General features: G+C 40.7%; 1 protein-coding gene across 2 annotated transcripts in view; it reads right to left on the bottom strand.

Annotated features, from left to right (window-relative positions):
• The window catches only part of LOC105184910 (uncharacterized), a 63309-nt gene that overhangs the window by 42661 nt on the left and 6054 nt on the right, over positions 1 to 14594 (bottom strand). The gene's annotated exons all lie outside the window — the stretch shown is intronic.

The following is a 14594-nucleotide window of genomic DNA, read 5'->3' as shown; positions in this document are numbered from 1 at the left end:
CGTTGTAGAACTTCCAGATAATATCTGGGCAGACACACAGCGGTCGCTTCGAAGAATTTCTTTGACTTTCTCGATGTTTTCTTCATTGCGAGTGGTTTTTGGCGGCGGTGCTCGGTCATCGTCTGCAAGGTCCTCACGACCGTCACGGAATCAGCCAAACCAACGGAAAACCTGTGCACGGGACATGCATTCATCCCCGTACACATTTTTTAGCGTCTCGTACGTTTCTGCACCACTTTAACCAATTTAAAAGTTGGTTTTTCGACGACGTACACAAAGTGACTTTACATAAAATGTTAAACCACAGTAAAATATCAACCGAATTCGCTCAAATTTTGAGGTTAAGTAGATGAAGGGTAGAACATTCCCCTACCATCATTCACTCATAGATATCGCTGCACTAAGAACTTTGATGAAACCAGTCTCATCGTATCTGGGACAGACTGTGTAGAAGCGTTATTGGGAGAAGATTCGACTCAACCGAGTGTAGAACTTGCGAGAAGGTTACATGTTAATCAGAACATTGTAAATCGACGCTTGCATGAGATGGGGAAAATTCTGAAGAAAGGAAAATGGGTCCCCTCACGAACTACCCGAGAACGCTATTGCCAGCCGAGTCACCATTTGTCTTTCGCTGTTCAATAAACACAAACACAAGTCTCTTTTGTATCGAATTGTGAGCGGAGAGAAAAGTGGATTTACTATGACAATTCCAATCGCAAAAGATTGTGGATAAATCCCGGAGAATCTTTTACGTCACAGACAAAACGAAATATCCATGGATCCTCCTGTATATCTGATGGGATATGCAAGGAATATTATGAATTGTTAAAACCATCTTAGACTATCACCGCGGAATTATACGGTCGATGGAATTGAGGCAGTTGAATGAGCAATTATTAATCGAGAAACAGCCATGTTTGGCGACAAAGCAAAACAAAGTGACTTTTCTGCATGACAATGTCAGGCCCCATGTTGCATTGACGATCCAGAAAGCTTTAATAGAATTGCAATGGGAAGTCCTCCCATATCCGACATATTCCCCAGATATGGCCCCATCGGATTTTCACTTATTTTGTTCTATGCACGGTCCTTCTGATACACGATTTCGCAATGTTGAGAAAGTGCAACAATTCACCAATAACTTCATTCATTCCAAGAGCCAAGACTTCTTTCATCGTGGTACCTATCTTTTGCTTGAAAGATGGCAAATATGTAGATAATGCCGGAAAATATTTTGATTGAAAATACTATGTCATTTATAACATTAATAAAAAATATTACTTTAAAAATGACGGAAACTTTCGCACATCCCTAATCAGTAAGATGCTCAAGGCGTTACAACTAGAGTTGCCAGATGCAAAATGGCTATTTCCAAGATATTTTTTAGGCGACGGTTGAAAAATAGATTGTTAGGGAATTTTAGTTAAATTGAGACAGAGGGGTAAGGCGGCTAAGAGATGCCACTATGCACACGCGACAAACAAATGCGTGAATTAGATGCCAGCAAAGTTCTTTTCTTTTTTTTACTGTGCGAATGGCCTAGTTGACACCAGTTTTCTTAGGTGGCATATTGAATTTTTCGATCCTATAAAGACTATCGAAGACTATATCCCAGGTTTCTCCCTGGTACCAGTTAGAAACATGAATGTTATGATTATGATTTTGTTGAAATTCTGATTTTCCGGGACAGAAGACTTAAATTCCGGGATACGGGACAAGCTCAAAAATTCCAGGACATTCTTGGAAATCCCGGCCATCTGGCAACCCTAGCTACGACAGCAAAGGGTCAATTTCCGCGAGCGGACCGGAGAAGCGGCCGCACAAGCGGAAAGAAGCGAGGAGGCACGGGACTTCTGTGTCTCATCGCGCGATTATAAACAGCGGAAATCCGCGTTCGTCGCGACGCAGTACGCCACCACACAGCGGCACTCAAACCTGCGGCTGGCCGGCCGGTTTTCCTTCGAGCCGCCCATCGGCGCGCGTTTCGTAACCGCGACGAAAACACGCTTCGCGCGCCACACAATTAGCGAATTCCCACGAGGAGATATCGGCGGACGCGAGTGTTTTACGGGCTCGTTAACACCTTCGACACACGCTGGCTCGCGGCCACTGGCGTTTCGCAACGTCCGCCGATGCGTCTGTCGCCGACGTCGTCGTCGGGCGACATCAAAAGGTTTCCCCGCGCGAGAGAGCGAGAAAGCGAGGAAGAACAAAGTGCCGGGCCATTTCGAAGCCGTTCACGAGGCTGAGAATCTCGTTCGGAAAGAAAAAAAATGAACGCTCGCTGCTGTATTTAGCTACGATCGTGGGATACACTAATTTCCACTCGGCTAAGCTCGCCCCCACCCTCTTCCCGCCGACCCTTCCGTTCAAATATTTATGCGCCGTAAGCTCAGCGAAAAGCTGCGATTCTAACCGGCGGGAGACAAACCTCGCGTGTGCGAAAAAGCCCGCTGGAAATGTTCACCGCTGCTAATAGCGGAAACACGTGGTCGGCATTAGCGGTGCGACTGAATTAGTACACCCCGCGGCCTCGCCGCGATTTTCAGCGGCTCGCTCCTCTCGTTTCGTCACGTCCGTCCCTTCTTTCTGCATCTTCTTATTTTTATGTTCCATTGTCTCATTCAGAGACTATCGGCCGCGTCTTGCCGCGCCGTGTCGTCCCGATGTCGGCACCAAGGTTACGATTTTTTAATACGGTGCTCTTCTTTCTCTCTTTATCCTCCCCTCTCCCTCTTTTTTGTCTTCCGCTGATGCTCTTGAAATATCGTCCCGACGCGACGCCTGCGTCAAATTCATCGCATTATAATCCGACGTGGCGAGACGCACGAGCTCGTTATTAACGAAGTCGGAGCTCCGGGAAAAAGTGCGTCGCGATCACGGATGCACTTACGCGCGCGCTTGTACGCGTGGAATAATTACAGTGAATACTGACGCGTCTCGAGTAGCGAAGGGGGGGAGGGAGAGAGAGAGAGAGAGGGAGAGGGAGAGGGAGAGAGGGGGGAGAGAAAGAGAGAGAGAGAGAGAGAGAGAGAGAGGCGTCTTTGATCCGCTTCGCCGAAGCGTGTCGCGTCGCGTCGTGAACAATCATATTTACATTGAGACAAAAAGAGGAACGATGACACGCGCGTCCGCGTCGAGCCGCGGACATCGCTAATTGCTTGATGCGCGCGAGCGCGCGGGATCTCGTTATCCGCATATCCGCGCCGATCGGCCGTGAGCGGAAGAAGGAGAAAGCGAGCCGTTTCGCGGCAATTTTCGCGTGAAATCGCGATGACATACGCGCCGATCTCGGCGAATCGCGTCGAAAGAGCCGCAGATTGCCTTCGACGCGACGGCAACAATCACGACGAGGACTATCTTCCAGGGTTGGGTCGGTTACTTTGTAAAAGTACAGTACCGATCGAAAAAATATATCATCTTTAGGATTTTTGAGCATAACTTCCTTCGCAGTAAAGAAACTAGATTCAAATTTTTCACGAGTTGTTTATATTATTTGATTAAAAGTACTTTGTTCGGTAAGCTGCATCTGTTATCAAAACATGTTATGACCTAGTACATATCCGTACATCTTAAACCAAGTTATCCTCAAACATCTTAAAGGTGATATATTTTTGGCCGGGACTATATCTAGTTAAAGTTAGTTTTTTTTCACTGAAAAAGTAACTAGTTACAGTTACAAGTTACTGACCTTCAAAAATAACATGTTTCAATTATATTTATTTAGAAAGTAATTATTTTTCGTTAGAAAGTAATTACAGTCATTACTTTTCAGTTACTTTTTTACAATAATTGTGCTATTGTTTTAAATTTCGTAATTGTGTAAATTCCTTCAATTTTATATAAAAGTAGTTTGCTGATTATTATATTCCTCGTATTGTATATAATTTTTACAAATTAGATTCATTAATTTAAATAAACAATTTATATTTATTCTTTAAGACTATTAATAACAATTGTAAGAAAGTGAATGAATTTGATGAGTATAATAAATACTAAAAATACTAAAAGTAATCTTGAAAAATTAGACTTTTTCATTAAAAAATATATTGATATTTTATAAATAAAGACTTACACTCATATGTTTTCTTAAATTTCCAGTTGAAGTTCTACTTGCATGAATAACACAGGCACACAAAAAAAGTAGTCTGTTCTTTTGATCAGATCACTATATCCCAAAATATTTTGGCCCACTGAATACGAATCCGGTGTTGAAATTGCTTCATCACCCCCCAGTTTTTGTAAAACCGCAAAAAATGCCCTAAAATTCTAAAAACCCGTCAAAACTCCATTCCATTAAAGGTCGCCGTTAGACGGAGTCCTGAAAACGAACTACATACAACACCATATCCTTATATATTTAAACCTACTGAAGACAAATCCGGTGTCAGAATTACTCCATCACCCTCAAATTCTGCAAAAATAAGAAAAATGCCATAAAAATCGGATTTTTTTCAGGTAAAAAAAGACGTTTTCAGTCTTCTTTTTTTCCTTTATAACGAACTCTTTTATCTTCAAATGATCTATACAGTGGATTCCTCTTTCTTTTCTTCTCTTTCGTTCTAATATCCCTTTTCAACATCCAACAGAAATCTGCCATCATGTTTACATCCCACTTTCCTTGATAACGACGCTCCATTTCTTTTATATCCTGGTAAAATCGTTCACCTTGTTTTTCGCTATAATCTCCAAGGTTTTCAGGGAAGTAATCGAGGTGAGAGTGCAGAAAATGCAATTTCTGATTTATCAAACAACCTAACTGTTTGAAATTATCCAACATTTCCGCGACTAGATTTTCGTAATCCTCATTTTTGTGACTCCCCAAAAAATTCTGAGCAACCTTTTTGAAACTGAGCCATACTGCTTTCTCAATATTATTCATTTTCGTAATGAATTTTTTATCTCGAAACATTGTACGAATTTGCAGTCCGTCGAATACACTTTCTTTTAACTTAACATCGCTGATTTCCGAGAATTTTTCTCCAAGTATTGAAAGCATTCACCTTCTTTGTTTGAAGCCTTGATGAATTGTTTCATCAGACCAAGTTTAATATGGAGGGGGGGAAACAAAACATTCGAAGGATCAAGCAGAGGTTCGTTTATAATGTTCTTCGACTCTGGATTAAAGTTCTATTCTCGTTGGGCATACTTTCTTTTTACAGTGATTTTGCCTATCTCTACTATCCCATAAACATAAAAAACAGAAATTTTTTGTAAATCCTGATTGCTGTCTCAGGATCATGCTTGAAATTTTAAGATAGCCAAAAACTTTCCATTTATGCTCTGCATATTTTATTTTCTCTAGAACAAGTTTCAAACTTTCATACTTTTCTACTGTTTTATGTTTATGTCATTTACGCGTACGAAAACGCGTAATTTATTCATTTATTATTAAATATATAAGAATATGGTGTTGTGATCCGTTTTCAGGATTCCGTCTAACGGCGACCTTTAATGGAATGGAGTTTTGACGGGATTTTGGAATTTTAGGACATTTTTTGCGGTTTTACAAAAACTGGAGGATGATGAAGCAATTTCAACACCAGATTCATGTTCAGCGAGCCAAAATACTTTGGAGTATAGTGATCTGATCAAAAGAACAGACCACTTTTTTTGTGTGCCTGTGTAATTTTTTTGCCAGCGCATGTTTTGCAGAGAAATGTTCAGTTGCTTTCATTTCCAAATTTTTGCTGTAACTCGAATATTTCAGCGTATGCTGGCCATGGCATTTTACAATCTTTTTCCGAAGACTGAAATGTTTTATCCATTACTTGAATTTTTCATATAACTGAAACCACGCAACGCACTTCACGCTAAACGCAGGTTATGTTAGGTTAAAATAATAAGGTTAAAACAATAATAAAACAAATAACGACTGGCAATGCGCAACAATAATAGACGTAGTCCAATAGACGTACAATTTTTTTCTAAAGAAATACAGGTTGCATTCGGAGAAGAGACTATCAGCGCTAATGCATTTTATCCTTGTCTTACATCTAATAAACGATAAAAATAGATGACGCAATAGCGCGTTTTCCAAATGCAGCCAGAACAACTGTATGCTTATTGGATATCAAACATGGCACAAGTTACTGTCGCGTTATCGTGCCGGTCTGCCAGAAACTTAAGTTTAAAATATATAAAGTATTTATTAAAATAATTATTACATTAGTTACTAGTTATCAAACAAATATAACCAAGTTAGGTTACAGTTACAGATGGAAAAAACGGAACGAAATTAAGTTACAGTTAATAAAAAAAAAATTATAAGTAACGAGTTACTTCCCCAAACCTGCTATCTTCGAGACACTCTTATCAATGGGAAGCCGGAGTGTGTACCGGCATTGTTATCAGCGATCTTTCCCGTAGTATCAGCCGATCTGCGAGACGTTGAATTCAAATCTGCCGAGCGATCTCAGAACAACCGTTACGTCAGCGTTACGTTCGCGGAATGCCGCGACTTCGTGCGAACAGCGGCCGATTATTTATCGCGTTTCATCTGCGGCCGAGCCCGTCGCGACGTTACGAGGAACAGCTTCGAACTTTAATGACAACGGTCATCGGGATGTTCTAACAACGTCATGGCGTGTGACAGTCCCATCGGGCGTTTCGCGTCACGGAATGATTTAAAGGCAGGTCGCTAGGGCGACGGTCGCGCGACGTGTCGCATTAATCACCGGTTCGCTCTACGATTAGCTCACTACTCGCCGGCGGGGTTTTATCGTGAGTGAATTAACATCGCATCGGGACCGATAACAGCCTTCTCTCTGCAATCAATTTCTCCGACATGCCGAGCACGCCGCGGGCACTACCAACTGCGTCCTCCTCTTCGTCCACTCGTCGGGATTATCACTTTTGTATCGACCATAGTGAACGTAATAGACAAGGTGAGAAAAAGGATGGAAACCCTTAAAAATCCTTAATTTAATGATTTTGAAATGTCAATAAATTTAAAAAAGTTAGAAAACTATTGTAACAATATGTTCTTGAGACCAAATAGAGAACAAAAATCTAGCACCATTTTTTCTTCTGACAAATAGCGAGATATTGTAAATTAAGTATGGAAAAAGTTTTCCTTAAATATCTCAAAACATATTAGGTAAGTAAAAAAATGTTTCAGACAAAAGTTGTTCAAATTAATTGGTAGAAAAAGATAATGTAATAAAAAATGGAGATTTCTGTTTAAAAAAAATAAATTGACCTTGACTTGACCTTGGCAACGCCACTCAAGGTCAAACTGATAAGATCAGTAAATACATCGTTTTGAGCCTTATAACTTTTGTCTGAAATACTTTTCTGTAAAGCTTATATCTTTCGAGATTTTTAAGGGTTTCCATCCTTTTTCCTCACCCTATATGATCCGTAATAACATGGAATACGAAATACTTCTCTGCACGCTCTGTTCCTTCCGTATCCGCCGATCGTTAATTCTTCTGTACCAGTGATAGTATGCTCGCCATTTTTTTTCTTTCATTTTTACATTATACATCTGTCGCTTTTACGTTATTGTTTACAGTTTAATGACAATGATCTAAATATGATCTCATATTTCCTTAATATTAGGAGGGCGATTTAGTTTTGAGAATTTTGCAAGAGATGGCACTGATGTCAGTTTTGTCGAAGACATTCCAATCGCAGCTATTGTTTTTTAATGTTTTAATATTAATCCGTGATATCTAGTCATTAGTCACTAACAATAGACGCGGTAAAAATCGTGCTTATACCATCTTAAAAATGGAGCTTCCTAGAGAGTATTTCTGACATGCGTTGCTTTTGTGTTTTAATCAGAAGAAAACGGCGGTTGAAGGTCACAGAATTCTGATAAAAACTTATGGTAATGTTGCTCCATCAATTAAGACAAGTGAACATTGATTTAAACGATTCAAAAGTGATAATTTCAATCTTAACAACAATGATCGTTGAATGAAAATCCAACATAATCCACTTCAAAACTTGTCCAAGAATTAAATGTTAATCGTGCACCAGTTACTAAACATTTACATGATATGGGAAAGATTAACAAAGAAGGAAAATGAGTCCCACATCAACTATCGAAAAATGCCATTGTGAACCGGTTGAACATTAGCATTTCGCTGATCGCCGGATAAAAAATGAAGAGTTCTTTTGTATCGAAATGTTACTGGGGATGGACTATTTCGATAATCACAAACAAAAGGATCATGGATTAATCCAGGCCAATCAACAATATCTACTTCAAGGCACAATGTTCACGGTTCAAAGGTATTGCTATGTATTTGGTGAGATCAAGAAGGTGTTGTGTACTGTGAACTGTTAAATCCGAATGAAACTGCTACCGCTGATCGTTGTCGACAACAATTATACAAATTGAAGCAAGTATTGGACCAAAAGCGACCACCAATTGCGATTAAACGACGCAAAGTGATCCTTCTTGATGACAATGCTCGATCTCATGTTACGTTATCAACGAAGCAAACGCTATTAGAGCTGGGATGGCAAGTTTTACCATATCCACGTTTTCTCCAGATACTGTTCCATCCGATTGTCACTTGTTACGGTCGATGCAACATGCTCTAGAGGATATACACTTTCATAACTTTGAACAAGTGCGAAAATTAGTTGAAAATTGGATCAACTTCAAAGACGAATCTTTTTGTCGTCGCGGAATCCATTTGTTGCCAGAAAGATGAGAAAAAGTTGTAAAAAGCTATTGTAAAAGAAGGAAAATATTTTGATTAAGGGGTTAAGTCACCGGCTCAAAATCACTGTCATTTCCGGGAATTTTTTCTGAGGATATAAAAGAAATACAAAAATGAAAATAAGATATTAAGCAACTTTTTAAGGAAAAAAAATATTTTTTTTTAATATTTTACATAAAATGGCGGCGTTGAAAGGCGAGACACTGAGAACCCTTTTTAACTGATTCTGTCAGCGGTATTTAGTCTCACGGTTATAGCCGTATGAAAGTAAAACAAAAATTTTATTATCTAGATGCCAGAAACTGAAGAAGTACATATGGATATTTAGAAATATTTATTTTTGTGAAAATGGTATATATTTTTTTTTAATTTCATGTTTAACCTTAAAATTTTCCTGCAAAAGTGTTAATTGCAAAAAAGTTTTTAATATTTCGCAAAATCCATATGTATTTCTTCAGTTTCTGATATTTAGGTAATAAAAATTTTTTCGTTTTTTTGTTTTACGTCCAATGCTATAACCGTGAGACTGAACACCACACTGAAAGCGTCGATCAAAAAGTGTCCCGACTACAATGCCGCCATTTTGTTTAAAATATTTACAGAAAATTACTTTTTTCTCTTAAAAAGTTGCTTAATAAATATCTTATTTTCATTTTTTCTTTTCTTTCATATTTTCTTTTGTTGTCCTCAAAAGAAATTCCTGAAAATGACAGGGATTTTGATCCATCCAAGATGGCTTAACCCCTTAAGGTATTCGTTCATTATCTAGTTTAAGTAAATCAGTTTCTGAGAAAAAAACTTTCAAAACTAAATCAGACTCCTAATATATTAATGCTTAGTTTACCTGTTTCTCATGGTTTTTATATCCAATTGCTCATTATTATTTATGAACAAATAAATTTGGAAAAAGGTGATTAAAAAAATATAATATCTTGAAAAGTATTAGGTTAAGATTAGAGGCTAAAATTTTGCTGGATATTCTTCACATGTCAAAATATAATATATATTTTCAAATATAATATATATTCTATACATATTTTATATATATGTCAAGATATAATGTATTTTTTTCCGGAGTTTTCCACACATATGCTAGATCTTTTTTATAAACAAATCACTTCATTGAATTCTGTAAATCTGACTTCAAATCTGTAATTAACGATCAGAAAAACCCTTATATTACGTATCTGATTTACATTTATTCAGATTTACACTAATTCACCCCTACGGGCCCCTATGGGTTCACATGACAGCCGTATTGACCTGTCATTTTGAATTTCTGAAATCTGACTTCGGATTTCAGTAGTCAGCGATCCGAGAAACGTAGAAATGCAAGGTTTCGCGAAAGTCCGTCAGGTAGAAAAAAAATGTGCCATACCAAGAGTCTCAAGCGCATGAGAAAGCAAATAGTTCGACCAGTATCCAACAGGGATTTCTCTCGCGGTATATCTCGCCGTATCTTCCTCGCCGGACACTATCCGCTGTTGTTGCCGAATTCACGGACGCCTCATCGTTCGCACTTCGGCAGCCAGAGCCGTGATGCCAAGAATACCACGAGAGAACGCGATCAGTAGCGCAATAATCCGAGCAATCATGAACGGCCGAGTCTTCCCCGGACAAGAAAAAGCTCGGAAAATCGGAGGGGGCATTATCCGGGGGGAAGGAGAGAATTTGCTGGATGGCGTTTCCACGTCCTCGCGTCGAGAATTCCAGACGCGTCTGTTGCTCTTGGACTTTGCTGCAACGGTGTCGTCGTGATTCTCTTCTCCCTCTCTTTTTCATCCCTTCCCCTCTCTCACGCCAAGTTGTTGCATACCTCATCTCGCGACGCGATTACGTTATCGAGTTCGTGCTTCTCGCTCGTCTCGTATCATCCGAAGGAAAGTTCCTTAATCCAGCTAGCGTCGGGTAACGGCTATTTCGGGACATCGTGGAAAACTTGCGAGCGGCTTATCGTATCGGCATGCGCCATGATGTGGCACTAATGCGTTACAACGCACATCTCTCTCTCCCTTTCTCTCTCTCTTTTTCTCTCTCTCTCTCTCTCTCTCTCTCTCTCTCGTGTGCACGCGCGCGACGCAACGCCCGAGAGATGATATTCTCTCCGGTCCTCCCCGAACTCTCCCCCCCGTCGTTGTCCTAACGCATGACCTTGTGACCCCTCCGCGTCGAATAACCGACACGATTTTTTCCGCGATGGTGCTCTGCTATTCAACCGGACACTGGCCGCGTGATGCAACATCGGTCAAAGTTGAGACGGCAGCAAGCGCGAAGACACGCAGCTCTCGTCGCGAAACAATGGTCGAGAGGGAAAAAACGAAGAAAAACAAACGAAAAAAAAATAAATATGCAGTGGTCCTTCACGGAGAATAATGGCGACCGGCGGCGGAAAGCGAGAATCGCTTGCGTGATATCGGCAAAAATTTTCTTCTCACCCGGACGATAGGCCGCGGACGTATATTTCGTACAGGAAGAAATAAATTATGCCCGAGGCGTTGCGCAACGTTAACGAGCGAGTTGTGCAATAGTTGAAGCGTAATAGTCGCGCATTACCGAACGGCCGAATTGTCGTAAAACGCGTCCGCGTAAAGCGCGAGGAATAGATTTACGAGCGCCTGATCCCGGCGCGTTTGACGTCGCGGCGGGCTGCGCGCGTCAAAGCTCGTCGCAAGAATCCGTCCGCTTTCTCGCGATTCTCTCCCCTTCCGTGATCCCTCCGCCCGCGCCGCCGCGCCGGTGGCGGCGACTCGCGCGCGACAAGGGAACGACGATCTCGGAGGGACGATCTAGCGCGCATGCGCGCACCACCGCGCTAGATCAGGGTTGCGCGGTTCTCTGGCAGTGGCATTGCGCGCCGCCAGTTATCGCCCACCGGCACGATTTGCGCCGCAATCATGGCACAGATCGGGGGACTCGACGAGCCTGCGAACTAGGTTAAGGCGAATGAGAATCACTGCTGACCGGGTCAGATTCTTATCAGGCATTAACACTAACTGCACTCAGACTACAGCGAATCGCATCGCGCGCGAGCTTTTCTGCGATAATCGTGCGAGCTGGCGCGCGCGAGCGCGAGGAAATGTCGTAACGGTACTTTTCCAGCCTGCTGCCCCCTCGTTTCCTAAGGCTCGCTCGGCAGATCGAAGCTTGAGACACGAGACACGACAGTCGCGCGCGCAGCGAGCATTTGTCAAACGTCTGGAGAGAATGATTAATGCGCTCGCGAGCGCGCGATAACGGATAACTTGTTCTATCGGGGATGTATAATCGAAAAGTCAATTAGATTTCGAATGAAGATCTGTGACTTAGGAGAGAGAGAGAGAGAGAGAGAGGGAGAGAGAGAGGGGAGAGAGGGGAGAGAGAGAGAGAGAGAGAGAGAGAGAGAGAGAGAGAGAGAGAGAGAGAGAGAGAGAGAGAGAGAGAGAGAGAGAGAGAGAGAGAGAGAGAGAGAGAGAGAGAGAAACGCGGGATCCTTCCATAATCGGATATTTGCAATGTAACCGTTACACGACAACGACGGTTACTTGCAGCTGCACAATGAGAGCAAAAAGTGATTAATGTTGCTAAAAATATATCAGGAATGTGATTTAGTTTCGAGGGCTTTGGAAGAGATGGCATTAATGTCAGTTTTGTCGAAGACATTCCAATCACAGCTATTTTTTCTTCATGCTTTAATATTAATCCATGATATTTAGTCATTTACTAACAACAGACGCAGTAAAAATTGTGTTAATACTGTCTTAAAAGTGGAGCTTCCTGAAGAGCATTTTTGACATCCGTTGTTTGTGTGTTTTAATCAAAAGAAAAACGGCGGCTGAAGATCACTAAATTCTGATAGAAACTTGTGATGATGTTGCTCCATCAATTAAGACATGTGAATATTGATTTAGACGATTCTAAAATGATGATTTTAATGTTAACGACAAAGATCGCTCGGGACAAACAAAAAAACTTAAAAATGTAGATATGCAAGCATTATTGAACGAAAATCCAGTACAATCCACTTCAGAATTTGCCAGGGCATGAACTGTTGATCGTAAACGTTTATACGATACAAGGAAAATTAGATACAAGGAAAGAAAGAAAATGGGTCCCACATCAATGATCGGAAAGTGTCATTGCGAACCGATTGAACATTTGCATTTCGTTAATCGCCAGACGAAAAATAAAGAATTTTTTGTATCGAATTGTTATTGAGGATGAAAAATGGATCTATTCCGATAATCCCAAACGAAAACACCATGGACTGATCCAGGCCAACCAGAAACATCCACTTCGAGACACAATATTCACGGTTCAAAGGTATTGCTGTGTATTTGGTGGGATCAAAAAGGTGTTGCGTACTATGAACTGTTGAATGCGAATGAAATTGTCACTGCTAATCGACAACAATTATACAAACTGAAGCGAGCATTGAACCAAAAACGATCACCAATTGCGAGTAAACGACACAAAGTGATCTTTCCTCACGACAATACTTAACCTCATATTGCGTTATCAGTGAACCAAACGCTATTAGAGCGGGAATGGGAAGTCTTACCGCACGCCGCGTATTCTCCAGACATTACTCCATTCGATTATCACTTGGTCCGGTCGATCCAACATGCTCTAGAGCAGGGTTTCCCAACCTTTTTTGTATTTCGCAACTCTAAAAATTTATTAATAAACCTTCGCACCCCCTACAAAAAAAATTATTCGTATGCTTTATGGTAAAAATTAGTTAGAGTTTTAAGGTAAGAAGTTAAAAATAAAAAAAATATTTAATTTTTGATAATAAAAATTATATAATTTTATAATAAAAAATATATAATTTTAATAACATTTTTTTTATTTGATGGTAAAAATGCCGGATTATTCCAGAGTTCATCGTAATCATTATTAATTACAATCATTTTTCCTCGCACCTGCAAGAATGCTTTTCCGCACCTCCAGGGGGTGTGAGCATCTCCTGTTCTAGAGCATACACACTTTCACAACTTAGACCTAGTGCAAAAATTTGTTGAAAATTGGATCAAAGTATATTTTTATCGTCGCGAAATTTGCCAGAAAGATGAAAAAAGTAGAAAACGAAGGAAAATATTTTGATTAAGGTATTCGTTCATTATCTTGTCGAAGTAAATCAGTTTTTGAGGAAAAAATTCTCCAAACTAAATCGCATACTCCTAATAGTTGCTTTTGGCGTCAAGTGTACCTTCTTGTTGTTCCAACCGAAAAACAATATTAGCAATACCTACAGAAAGTTATTATCTCACTAACACGCCATACACGCGAAGGAAAATGTTTAGTCGGATGAGTCAATTTCCTGCTGAAGCACGAATGATTCGGAAATTCCAATCGGGAGTACCAGAATTCTGAGTTAACGAGAAATCTTAATATTTAGACCGAATTCTCACAATTCGAACTGGAATTTCGGAATCATTCGCGTTTCACCAAAAAATGTGCTTTCATCCAACCAACCATTTTTTCCGTGTAGTAGTAACACCGATTGCAAAAATGACTCGTCTGATTGCAGCTTGTACTTGTTGTGCGATCACGGTCGCAAATACCAGACACGTTTATCTCCTTTATAACGAGCGGACTAAGTACTCGCGGGCGTATGAGAGAATCAGAGATACGAGGAAAAGCCCGAGCGAATGCGAGTCTCAGGAATCGCTCGGCTTCCAGGAGACACAGAGTGACGTTACTTCACCTCTCCTCTTGTCCCCGCGCGAATTGATTGATCGTCGCTACGAAGAAAAACAGTCCGCGGCGACTTCCGAGACAAAAGAAAAAAATTTTACTACGCGACGTAAACAAACATTTTTTACGGCAGAGCAGTCTCCGATCAAAAGTGATTTTCCACGCGCTACATATTTTTTCCCTCGGATCTTACCCTCCCCCTCCTCGCCCTTCCGCTGTCCCGCAGTTAGCTGCGAT

Source organism: Harpegnathos saltator, unplaced genomic scaffold, assembly GCF_003227715.2.
Source record: "Harpegnathos saltator strain DR-91 unplaced genomic scaffold, Hsal_v8.6 scaffold133, whole genome shotgun sequence".
Lineage (NCBI taxonomy): Eukaryota > Metazoa > Arthropoda > Insecta > Hymenoptera > Formicidae > Harpegnathos > Harpegnathos saltator.
This window is presented reverse-complemented; position numbering and strand designations above follow the sequence as displayed.